Raw genomic sequence first — 14,242 nt, forward strand, 5'->3', positions numbered from 1 at the left:
TTCTTATTTAAAGATTCGTAATCGGTGGAAATAGATAACGCATAATATAAGAACGAGGTGAGCCGAGTTGGCCCTGGGTAGTGTTTTTTTTCCTAACAGCCTGTAAATGTCCCACTGCTAGGCTAAGGCGTCCTCTTCCTTTTTCGAGGAGAAGGTTTGGAGCTTATTCCACCACGCTGCTCCAATGCGGGTTGGTGGAATTTGGTTCTTTTTTTTTAACGAAATTGCTGAGCCAGCTACTCGTGATTACTTTGACATCCTTGTTTGTTTGTGTGTGTGAAAACGATGATCCTTGAAGCAGCCAAACAACAGGTCTGCGTCATAAGGTCCAAGGATCCAATGGATGTGGAATGTAAGCGTGAATTTTGTATTCGATGATTTTCATATGGGATAGATTACATATTTAATTTTATGTAATTATTATATAGTTTCTCGCCGGTTCTTTAAAGTAGAATCTACATTTCGAACCGGTGGTATCTTTACATTTAATACAAAACTGTTGATTTTGTGGACTAGAATCTTTTATAAACCTCGCATGAGATGGTCTCTTTGTCTTGGAGTGGTCTGCAAAAATCTGCGCGGTTGATTGACTATGAATTCATTCAAAGCTCGAAAACTGGGTGCCTCTCTAAATAAAAATAGACGAATTCATTATATCGTTCTTATGCAACATTAACTACATAAAATCGGTTCAATAGATGTAATTTTTGTTAAAATAATATCGTGAGCGAGTAAAAAAATCAGTTGAAGACAAATGGCTTTACTAATGGTAAACCCACACTAATGTAAGAATCAAATTTAAAACTTCCACAATACAACACGTGTGGGTGTTACCGGAATGGAAGAATTATATATGTGGTTTATGTACTTGGGTTTATGGTTTAATTGACACCTTTGGTATCGAGTGGCGCTGGTTGGAATACTCTGTGACTATAACGTATTAAATTCCCATTGCATATTAATAAATAATATAAATAGGTAAATACGAAATAATTCACTACCCTTTCTTGGGATGTATGTAAATTTTGGCGAGCTTTTAGTGTTATAAAAAAAAAACGGTATCGCAAATTCATATTATATGTTTTTCTTAAATTTGAAATAATGATAATGGATGAATTTCGAAATCCAACTAGGTGAACGTGATTATTGAATCTGTGGGCTTTTTATATACATTCAGCATGCCATTGGATCTGACCCGGTTGGCTGGCCGAGTTTAGACGAAATAAATAAAAAAATCAATTCTACGTGTATTTATTTAATGTACTCATAGAAGTTTTCAATTAAATAGTTTACGTGTTGGTAACTGTTTGAGATACCGTACAAGTTACCAACTTTTGTTTTCATTTACTTCACATCGAAATCACAGAGCAACAATTCCTTTGTTACAAGCTTTGTGTGAAGGTGTGAAATTAATTAAGCTGAACCGATTGAGCTGTGATTCTGCACATACTTGGTGTTTGTGACTATTTATTTATTACATGAATATGAAATTGGCGCTTGTTAAAATTACAAAATAAGCCTCTTGATATATATATATCAATATGCCTCTTGACATAGATAGACGTACCTACATTGTACATTAAAATCTTTTTTTTAAATGTTTTTTTTTTGATATCTTATATGCTATCTGGGAGCACAGCAGTGCCCCCTCCAAGACGAGGCAACGGAAGCGCATGGCACTGCCTAAATTTTCTCGTAAATTAACTTGTTTGTTTAAACACAATAATAAATGTCAAGTCTATTCTGTTTTGCTTTAAAATTGAGTGGTAGATAATGTCGTAGATTCAACTAAACGTTCGACTACACTTTTCTGGGTAATTAAAGTCTTTATATAGAAATATATAAAATATATTCTTTGATGTTTGCCGCCTATAAACTAAACACGATTATGCACGTCAAACGACATTTGTAGAGAAGTTGATACCAACGTGTGTTGACTGCACAAAAGTTTCCTTAAGTGGATTTGAGTGCAGCCAGTGGAATTACAGACACAGAGGATATTACATCTTAGTTTTCAAGGTTGCTGCGTCTAGAGTGGTAATGTTTATTGGCGGTGGTAACCAATTACATCCAGACATTTACCAATTTACCAATCTGGCTACCTAATGACTATAACTTGTTACGACACAGTTATCAGAATGTGGTTGGTATTTATATATTTTGGTAGAAATACGTAGTATTTCTTATATTTTTAAAATTATATTTTTCTTTATCCAACAATGAATAAAATTCACTATGAATTATTTCATAACAGTAATAAGAAAGTAATAAAATCAGTATCAATATACACAAATCGGGCATCGAACTGATAACCCTATCGGCTAATTAAATATGGCGGCGAACAATGGGACCGTGACGTCACCGGGTCATCGACCCCAATCCATTAGAAGGGAGGCAGTGTTATATGAAAACTGTTATAAATAAAATTTAATAAATAGCAATTTTTACTAATTATATAATTGTTAATATGTACCTAAGTTTTAATTATTCATTAAGAGCCCTTAAATGTCACATGCTTGATAAATGATTGCTTGGTGGTAGGGCTTTGTGCTCGTCGCGGTAAATTTTGCTTGCCCAGATATGAAACCGCTGTGATCGGTTAAGTTTATCAGTGCTGTTCTGTAAGAATTAACTTCGTATCTTTCTCGTGGGATGCAAACAACTTCCTTATACGCTATTTTGATGCGTGTGTCCTTTAAAAGTTATAATTATTAAAGTCAATGTCCCATAAAACTTTCTGATAATTAATTATCGTGTTCTGCTGTGAGTTTCACTGTTGAGGTTAGACCTACTCTTGTTTCGAGGAGAAGGTTTAGTGCTTATTCCACCACGTTGCTTCAATTCAGGATTCACATACGGTGGATTGGCAGGATGTTTTCCTTCGCCGCCTAGCACGAGATGGATTATAAGCACGAATTAAGCACATGAAAATCTTTACTTATGAAGTGGTAACATTCCACATAATAAACATAACATCATTATTAACATCACTGTCATCATTTTTTTATGTTATATGCAGGCGGATGGACAAATGAGCCACCCGATGGTAAGTGGTCACCACCGCCCATAGACATTGGCGATGTAAGAAGTATTAATCATTTCTTACATCGCCAATGCGCCACTGATTTAGGAAACGAAGGTGTTATGTCCCTTGTGTAGTTTCACTGGCTCCCTCATACTTCAAACCGGAACGCTACAATAAGTACTGCTGTTTTGCGGTAGAATATCTGATGAGTGGGTGATACGGACCCAGACGGGCTTTCATAACTGATGAGTGGGTGGTACCTACCCAGACGGACTTGCACAAAGCCCTTACCACCCAGTAAAATTAGTACATTAACTACCAATAGTTCGCTAAGTAAATGGTAACTTAATACTAATTAATCGTTAAAACATTATGCTAATTAACAAGTTTAATGAGAACAAGTTAAGCGAGCCAATACAAGCCGTTGATAACATCGAAGTGGGTTGGGCGAGAGTATATCTAATAGGCAGTTAATAGCCCACAGTTGGGTAAAGGTTACTTTAAGATAAGTTTAATTTATTATTTGCTGGTTATAATGGTCGGTTGGTACCACCTTCTCATCAATTAGTCTTCGGCGTCTTTAGTGGTAATCACTTTCAGTATTTAGCCGGTCTAGCAAGATTATATCTAATATCTTTAATAATACAACTAGTTTCCGCCGGTGGCTTAAGCTGCTTTGCATTGGTTCTTCTTAGTATTTCATCCCTTTTCTGTATACCTGACAATGCTTATGCAAAATTTTATGATAATCGGTCGGTAGTTAAGACGTGAAAGCATAACAAACAAACAAACAAACTCACTTTCGAATTTATAATAGTAGTAGGGACTGGTCGTGACTACTTTAAAGATTTAGCAGCCCTAATGAGAATACTGTAAACTGCTTTAAAATACATAAAAATACAATAAAATTTATATATCCTACGTAAAAATCAATAAATGCTTACTTCTTGTATAGAATAATAATATGCCTTACTTATTATTAGCTGGGTCCCGATATTCCAACAGCGTTAAATTTTATTGTACATGGAGTACGAAAAAGCCTTTGAAACTAATAAAAGTACTAACATTACGTTTTTATAAAAGCTGGTTTCAGAATGAACTTAAAAAGTATTTTTTATGTTACAGGTCGTGTATGACTCCAAGGTGTCCACTGTGATCTGTTTCATCACGAGTAACTGAGTGAGTACTGAATATTTTTTTAATAGAAATAAATAATTAATAAAACGAACGAGAGTTAAATAATACTCTATCGAAATTGTGTACAACAACGACGGACATACAAACAATTATATAACCATAACACGACCCTCATTAAGGTTAAAATGAACACGCTAAAGAGCAATTATTATGTCATTAAACACGTCCGCCCCCATTGAGAGTCGAGCATGGAATGAACGTCGTCCGAGGTGAACTGTGCAGTTTTTAAATTTTAAATTTGGAATAGGGTTACTCGGTATGTGCCCTAAAAGAGCAGTGTTTAAGGGTAATTTCGGTTGTTTTTTTAGGGTGTATTAGCAGTTGATCCATTTTTATATCTATTGTACTTAATAAAATTGTAAATGATATTAAGCGGTAAAAAACAAGTAAAAATGGTAAGTGGTAAATTATAGGTGGTGATAGGTGTTTGTAGATATTAAGCACTTATAAAACGTATTATAAACGTATATTATTAGTTAGCTCGGGTTCGAATCCGTAATCTTCGATTAGATTCGCGTGTCCTAACCACTGAGCAATTTCGAATCTTCAATTTCAAAACTAAACGATGAAATATGTTAAACGTTTTAACATTGAGATTAGATATTAAAATTACTCAGATATATGCATCATTTAGAGATCACAGCATCCCATTTCCAATTGGCTACATCCTGTATAACAGAAACCTTCACCGTACTTCCGTTAAATGATGTTATAATATGTTTATATGTCAAGGTTCGTGATTATTCATTGTAGTGTGAACACATACCTGTGTGAAAAAAACGTGATACATGGTGGTAGGGCTTTGTGTAAGGTACCTAGTGGTAGCTCACTCATTACATATTCTACCGCCAAACATTATTACTCATTATATCGTTATGTTCCGGTTTCATTTGTGATAGTGAGACGGAACTTCTTAGTTGACAAGGTTGGTGGTGCATAATACCAATGTTCATGGTGACCACTTGCCGTCAGGTGGCACATTTGCTACTCCGCCTAGCTATTACAAATAAAAGAAAACACAAGTCCAGCGTGAGGAATATTATCCGTGCGGGATATATTATAGTGCACATGTGTAAGCACAAAGACACATGCACTCTATATTTCGACAATCAAAAGTGCTAAGCGAAAGACCAACGGTTCTACGTGCTTCCGAGCGGTTATGTGACACTGATAATTTCCTCATCAACCCAAAAACCCAATAACGTTTATTGGCCCCTCGGGAATTAAACCCAGGAGTAAATGCAACAACAGTAATAAATAATAAATCGCGACGAGCAAACGCACTAAAATTATATATTCGCCCGCCATCTTGCAACTTCCCGTCCCCAATTGGCGGCGTCCGTGTCCGGAACCCGTCATCGGGGTTCCGTCAGGTGTGACACGAGGTGATCGTTTTTTTTTAATACTGTATCATTTTAGCCAGTTTGTAACAATTGTCTGACTTTTGTACGGCCACTTAAATATTTCTGTTCTGGTGATATAAGGGCTATTATCGATAACTCTTAATTTTGGTATCTGAATAAAAACAGTGAATAGATGTTGCTCGTTTTATCTAAAAGTATCTAATTATCCCAGCTTCGCACGGGTTGATAAGAAGAAAAATGTATTTTGGATAGGATCTGCGTAAAATCCGTTCTTAGCGTCTACGTCGGGGAAGCAGTAACTGTGACAAATTTCAAGTCAATGGGGCGGACAGTTTAGGAGATCTCGTGATGAGTGGTATTTTGTTGATGTATGTATGTATATAGATATATGCCTTTAGGCGAAATATTTTTGATATTCGTAATGTTAAGTTTATGCCGTTTTAGCACTGATAAGTTATTTATTATTTAAATGATTTGGCAAACAGAATGTGATTTATATTTTAATCATACCTTCGTATTTTTAGCACCAGTCTACACCAGTTAGTTTGAAACTGAGCTCAAATCATTTTATTTTTAATCATTTGATGTATGTAAAGAGTCTGCTGAATGAATAGTGTTTTATTACTGCGTTAAAGAAGGACAAACCAAAAGACGATTCACGTGTATGCTGGAATGGGGATTAGAATATAAATCAAATAGACTAATTGCAATTTTTTTTTTTTTTTTATAGAATAGGAAGGTGGACGAGCATGTGGGCCACCTGATGGTAAGTGGTCACCAAACGCCCTTAGACATTGGCATTGTAAGAAATGTCAACCATCGCTTATAGCCAATGCGCCACCAACCTTGGGAACTAAGATTTTAATTTTAATCAATCATAGTCATTATGACGAGGGAACTGCAGGACATATTAGATTGCATAAGTGTGTGTGCAAACACAGGTGCACTCTCTAATTTCTCACTCTCGTAGTCCGTTGCCAATCCGACACGACCGGAAAGAGTTCAGGTGCAGAACCAACGGTTTCCGAGACACGGGAGTGTACACACTTCCAACTTCCAGACTCCGTGCTTCTACTGAGAATGTTTGACAAGAAAAACCCAATAAACTTTTCTTGGCCCTGGGGATCGATCGAATCAAGGATCTCGGTATCTGCAGCCTTATGTCCAGCCACGAGATAAACATGACAGACAAAATTATAATGAGGTGTTATTTACTCGTTACTTATACTTTACAAATATGGCATCTGACGATATAGAGATAAGTAAACAGCGGTGCATTAAACGTAGAAAGTTTAAGTAAATAATAACTTTCACGTTATATACCGTTTCATATGACTCAACGATAAATTAACAAGTAAAATGATATAACTGAACTATCTTTAATATACATATAAGTTTTTATATAAAACTGACCGTTGAAGACTTGCTACGTTTGAAGCCAATTCTGGATGTAGATTCAGGTCATGGTTGCCATACCATCAGAAGTGAACCGACATGTATAATTACCGTAGGTTTAGCGGAAGTGGTTCTAATTCAGCTTGCAAGATATGACCTAAACAAACAAATTGTAAGTTATATATAATAAAAGCGTGAAAAAATTATAGCATTCGAGTGACTAGAGGATCACAACACCGTTTACCAAATTAACACAAAAAACTGTCCTTTTTATATATAAATTAGATATTCTAAAGGATATATGATAATAATGGTCTGATGCAAGTAACCGAAGCTGGATACTGCATATGAAGCTGGATAAGCCATACTGTGCTTAAAAGAATTGCACTCTCATCTCGAAAATTGTTTGTCCGGTTATATTAGAAAGCTGAAATTTGGAACATAGATTTATTTTATAACGTAATTATCCGATAAAAAAGTATTATTGGGAATTTCAACTTTAAAGGGAATCAATGGGAGGGGATTTGTATGAATTTTACTCAAACGAAGTCGGGACAGGTAACTAAAATATATTTTGATCTTCGTCTATGTATCCTGCTGTTTATTTATAAATATTATAAATTAAAAAACGAACTCATTTTGATTATAAAACAGATCGATACGGTCATGGGTTTATCGAAATCAGCAACCAACGCCCACGCATACCTTGTAAGGGCCGTGAGTCATAGGGTCGACGGCCTGCGCGCGCGCAGCCTAAAGATTGCTTCGACCTGATTTGCGGGTCTCTTACTGTGTAATGCGTAAATAGTAGACGTTGAGTGTTAATACGTAACTTGGAGTGGTTGGATGGTAGTGAAGAGGTGCCGGGGAGTGATGCGTTTGTATTGTGTTTAGTTGCTTTGAATTTATGTTTTTAAGATGTAAATGAAGTTTTTTTTTTATTTTATATTAACTTACTTATTATCATTCATATAATATATAGATTTTTTTAAATCGCTTGTATACGATAAAAAAGTTTCGTATTTACCGTTACAATTTGTAATTTGATTTTTTTTTATATTTCATATTCAATAAAAAAAAAAATATTCCGGTTATACCATACGGCATAGCTAATCTATATTAAAAAACAGGAGAGGTTTGTTTTTCAAATGAAAAACTAAGAAACCAATATACCTAAAACTATACCAGAAGCTGCAGCGCGTTTCGGAACAGGTTTTTGTATATAATGTTATTATATACTAATTATTAATACTATAATATAATAAGTGTTTCAATAAAACTAAAAATAGAATCTTAATATAATATTGAAGCATTTTGCTTATTATACTTAGTTATTAATAGATAAATTAAAAACTGCACGATTTCACATACCGCTGTTTACGTCGAAAGAAATTAAAATAACGAAAAATAATCCGTAATAATTTTGATAAAACTTTTCGTAATTAATCTCGATCAGAAAACATTAATTGGTTATCAATTCGACCAGATCATATAAACAGACGCGCTTACGTATGTACTTGATAATTGTTTATGACCGGTTTTGTTACCTTTTAAATGTTATTGCTCAACGTTTAATATTAAAATCATTAAAAAAAAATAGCTATCGTACTTAAGTGTATTCGGTATAAAAGTAATTAAAAATATACTTTATTCAATTCAGGCTTTAGCAAGTCTTTTCACAAGATTAAATTATGCTTGAAGTTAGACAACAACCGGTTCGGAATGTAGATGCTGTCGAGAGGAACTAGCTGTAAAATCAGTAGTTACTCTTTTCCAAATATCAAGTTACATATGTAATTATATAGAATTGATTTATTATTTATCTTGCATTAAAAATCAATCGAATATTGACTGCACCTTTTTTATCTTCTATGTGTTTAAGCGAAATACCACTCATTATGAGATCTCCTAAACTATCCGCTCGATTGACTGGAAATTTGTCACAGTTACTCCTCCCCCGACGTAGACGCTCATTAACAACGGATCCAAAATACATTTCTCTTATTATATATCCGCGCGAAGCCGGGACGATTAGCTAGTCGTCTATATAACCGTTTATCGAGTAATTGTAACATAAATTACTATATAGCATTTTGGAATAATTGAAGACATGGATGAAGTTGTTATTTCCCGTTTTTAAACTTCTTGAATTCAACAACAGTGAATATCTTAAGCCACTTTATACGTCAGCACTCCCTTAAAAATTTAAGAGCTATAATAACAGATGAGTGGCTTAGGTTAATAAATAATAATTAATTCGAACACTGCTAATTACTTCAAGTATTTTTTTTTTGGATTATGACACCTTTTTCTACTTATGTCTTTAATTATTATAAACCTAAGTATGGGTTCACGTAAATAATAGATTAGTATATGTCCTGCTGCTGAGGCTGGGCAAATACTGTTAAGTATGTTCTGGGGTATATTTTAACTGACACATGCAGGTCTTTATCACCATATTATTGATGTATGAATCAAAGGTTCACTGCTTCTGCAGATTTCGGATCTACGCCTTCGGATTGGTGAAGATCCACGAGATCCACTTCTAGCCACTGAGTCATAACCTCATGTTTTCCTTGATGGTTAATTTACATTGCATAACTCGGACGAGACGGACCGCCAAGAAACATTTATCCTACATTAATTAATTATAATTGTACCTTTTAATTGTTTAGCAAATAAATATATTTTAACTTTGTTAGTTATTTTATCCATATTCGGTATGATTAAGATATATATAGAAATAGTAATTACGCAAACGCTTAGGACACGAATGATGTAATACGGTCCCAATAGATCAGTCTAGATATTTTGTATGTCTAGAGTAATCTGATCTAGGTCATATGGTTATTTAGTGTATCAAATATACAAATATGACGCATGCGCAATGTCGAGGATTTATTCTCTTTATCACTAACACTAGACGTAAAAATTGGTCCTCCTGACCGGATTTAGACCACGTCGGACGATACCAATTAAAGTTAGAAATATAAATGTTATATTTATGGCTTTTGTTGACGATATAAAATACGTCTAAGATATTTTTATTACAACCGGGAAACTTCATAACGTTGTTTGATCTTTTGATTGTACTTAAAACCGTTATTCGTGTTTTGTGTAGAGCTTTTCTTTGAGAGTAATCTCGAAGCTCGCTGCGTTCGAATAATCAACGACCGATTGATAAAGCGAAGTTGACTATAATTGTATTTAAGTCAGTCAGTCAGGTATAAAGTGAGTTCTTACTTGATACCAGCAATGGTAATTCGTCGTCAATCACAGATGGTATCTAATGGATCGTGTCAGATTGCTGTTCAATTTGACTATGAGAGTCAGGTACTAGAGAGTGCCTTTAAAGTCTCTTGTGTTTGTAATTGGTAAGCATTTGAGAATGAAGCCTTGAGACTAAAACTATATTGAAAAAAAAAACATACAGATCGGTCTTATAACTAAATCAGACCAGACAGATCAAATTCTTATTACAACATACATACAATACATACATATATGTTTTCATCTTGTGAAAAATGGTAGTGTTCGAATTTCGGCCGCTGTGCTAACACTATTATTATGGTAGACGGAGGTGGCTCGTGGATGATACTGATTATAATACAAAAAAAAAAAACAAATATCCAACTCGGCAGCGATTTATTATAGCCATCCACGCTTACAAAGCTTTTTACTGTAAAGGCAGTAAAAAAAGTTTTAAATAACCAATTTTGACATAAAAATATTACGACATATGAAAAAATAAAATGAATAAAATGTACTATTATTGATATGACATATTTATTTATCTCCTTTAACACTAATTGTAGGTAATTTAGATACGAATATAATAATATGTTAATGACAAAATATTCATAATTAACAGTTCAGTGAACTAGACCTAACCTCCGAATGGTACAAGGATAAGTCGATTAACGCCTGACTCAGTGCGGGTTCGGTTCTCGGCTGCTAATTGTTGTAATGAGGTCAATTCTGGCCGAATGCCAGCGAATCAATGGCCCATTGTGGAGATGAGCCAAGCGTGAATGGAGCTCGGATAATACGCCCTAAATTAAATGTTATTAGCATTACTAAATTCAACGTTTCTTTCTTTGAAACTTTAACTGAATGACGTTAAAACTGTAATCTTGATAAGTTTTCACTAAAATCTAAATAAAAATGAATTTGTGTATGTTTGTCCTCTATGCGCTCCTAAACCATTCATAGGATTGTGATAAAACTTTGATGAGGCGTTATGTGTTCGCCCGAGAAGGTTCCAAGCCCACAAGTTTTTTTTTTCTATGTTTGCTCGTGTCAATACTCTATTCTACCTGTGCGAAGCCAGGACGGGTAGCCGGTAAGAGATAATTTATATATTAGCTCTGTGTACGACCTGTAAATGTTACATGTATGTTTGTAGTTTATCTGCTTGCCGATAGATGTCGCTAGGTGCTTGTGGCCCAATCGGCCCAGTGGTTGGAATACGTGAATTTTAACCGACGATTGCGGATTCAAATCTAAGATAGCAACACTCGGCTTTCTTGTGCTTAATTTGCGTGAATAAATCTCGTATGGAGAGTTGTACATCGTTGTATATAGAAAAATCTTCGAAATTAAAAAAAGCTATTGATTATAAATAAATCAATAAACGGTAACTTTCGTTGAATTTGATTACATATATATATTATAAATATATGTAAACTCTTTCCCATTATATACTCCATAGTTACAAGCATGGAATTCAATGTGTCCCTTGCGTGCTAAGAAAAATTGCGTGCTTCACAATTATCATTACATACACTATCCGTAATTGTTATATACTTATGTAAATATCTACTTTTGAATCATCAAAGTAATAACAAAAAAGCGTTTGTAAAAAAATTAAATATAAATAAGCCTTTTCTAAAATTACAGAGACGAAAAAACCTATTGTGTTGCGCTTTATGTAATAAACTAAGCACTTAAAGATGGCGTCCACAGACACTTGACTTTGGCATTGTAGGATCATGGCGTCCATGGGGTAAGCGTTCATTGAACTCGTATCGATTTTTTTTTACGGTACTATTTGTACCTAAACATAAATGTATGGACATGTACGTATGTGTGAGTGTTGCCGGTTCTTCTCAGGTCTAAGGTGTTTATCTCCGAACCGGTGGTAGCTTCATGACAATCAATAAGTAAGTGTAACGCTTCTATATTGAATAAAGATTTTTGACTTGGAGTGATTTTTTTATCTCTACCTTCGTCGTGACACAATCAAAGTTGTTGTGTATAATTAAATTGAAGGTATTCTTAGAATATTTATGTGTCATAAAACGAAGTTATCATATTATGCGAGAAATTTCGGTCTTATAAGCATATATGATTTAAATGCCCATTATAAGAAGACATACATACTTCATTATTTCATAAGTACAAACATGTATTTCTCGTAAATAAAGATTATTATCATTCAAGCTTCCGCTCGCGCCTACGCCCGCGTGAGGGGGAGGGAAGTGTTAGGTAGCCTATGTTGTAAGCCAGGGTATAAGCCATCTCTATTCCACATTTCATCCAAATTAGTTCAGTAGTTTACGCGTTAAAGACTAACAAAGATCCATCCATCCACAGACTTTTGCGTTTATAATTTTATTGTATACAATCATCGTTCACGCTCGCATTAAAATACAAACATACTACATGAAAAACTTTATATAATAAATAATATTACATACATAACGATAAAAACTACAATATATTTATATACTCTGTACACATATATATATGTATATGCGAAATGTTTTTAAAATTCTTATTAATATTATAATCGCGTTTTTGTTGTTGTAATTGAGTTTGTTTGCTTTTGTTTGTTTTTCTTTTATTTCCCAAGAAATTTGCCTGTAAACAAATTATTTCATCTGTTTAGATTAAATGCCTTTAGTGCCAATATTAATACATAAGTTTTTGCGACGTTTTTACGTTTTTAAAACTTGTGCAGAAATAAAAGATATTTCTCTGTACAGTCGTCTTTGTACGTCATTTTGTTTTGTCTCTTTGTTGTAGCAAATGGCGGGCATAATTTCAGCGTGTTCAACAAAACTGAGGCTCGCCTACGGGAGGTTTTCTCGAGACTGTTTGAAGACGTTAAACTTTTACTGTTTTTAGTTAAACCTTCGTTTGACTGTATGAATGTTGTGTTTTACTGGTGGTAGGGCTTTGTGCAAGCTCGTCTGGGTAGGTACCACCCACTCATCAGATTTTCTACCGCAAAACAGTACGTACGTGGTATTGTTGTGTTCCGGTTTGAAGGGTGAGTGAGCCAGTGTAATTACAGGCACAAGGGGCATAGAATCTTAGTTCCCAAGGTTGGTGGCGCATTGGCTATGTAAGCGATGGTTGGCATTTCTTACAATGCCAATGTCTAAGGGCGTTTGGTGACCACTTACCATTAGGTGGCCCATATGCTCGTCCGCATTCCTATTCTATAAAAAAAAATGTTTTATGTATTTATATTATGTAATGTAAACACAAGTACAGGTATACAAACTGCTAATTTATTAGCGGTCGGTTGATAATGTAGTACTATGTTAAAATAATTATCTAGTTTTAGGTAGCTTTCAATGTCTGTATGTGTCTGTAACTTTCTCAGCTAGGTTAAAACTTATTCCACCACGCTGCATCGATGCCGGCTGATGAATACACATATGTTAGGGTTTCATCCAACATGTGTATGATTCTTTAGAGAGATGAGTTATTATAAACACAAATTAAGCACATGGAAATTTAGTAGTGCTTTTATGGGGTCTTCTATCTTACACCTCATCCTCAAACGTGGGAGAACTAGCATACTCGTCCTGCTCGTGAAGTTTCGCAAGAGATGAATTATAAACACAAATGAATCATATGAAAATTCATTGGTGCTTGCCCGGGCTTGAACTCACGATCATCGGTTAAGATTCACGCGTTCTAAACTCTAGGCCATCCCGGCTCTATAATAATAATTTATTATAGAACAAACGACATCACATTCGCATCAAAATACGGTATCAGCGTTAGTTAATTTGAAACATTTCACGAATGAGATACGACGTTAATTATTAAATAACACTATTGCAGATTATAAAAATCGAATAAGGAACAAATATATAACGGCAACCATAATGGCTATTCAGCCATTCCAACTCAGAGGAAAAAAAATTAATTCCAGTCTGAAGGACTCTAAAACGTCTAGGTATTCATGTTTTTAATTTACCCTCAAAACAACCCTTGGCAAAGCAAACCGATGCAAATGCTTGTA

At 34.6% G+C, this 14,242-nt stretch overlaps 1 protein-coding gene across 5 annotated transcripts in view; it reads left to right on the plus strand.

Annotated features, from left to right (window-relative positions):
• LOC126779465 (protein hu-li tai shao) overlaps positions 1 to 14,242 on the plus strand; it is a 77,852-nt gene that overhangs the window by 15,363 nt on the left and 48,247 nt on the right. For all 5 annotated transcript variants that reach the window (XM_050503454.1, XM_050503456.1, XM_050503457.1 and 2 more), the window contains exon 2: positions 4,151 to 4,204. The gene's annotated coding sequence lies outside the window, so the exon portion shown is untranslated. The remainder of the gene's footprint in view (positions 1 to 4,150; positions 4,205 to 14,242) is intronic.

The sequence above is a fragment of the Nymphalis io genome, chromosome 29, assembly GCF_905147045.1.
Source record: "Nymphalis io chromosome 29, ilAglIoxx1.1, whole genome shotgun sequence".
In the NCBI taxonomy this organism is placed as follows: Eukaryota; Metazoa; Arthropoda; class Insecta; order Lepidoptera; family Nymphalidae; genus Nymphalis; species Nymphalis io.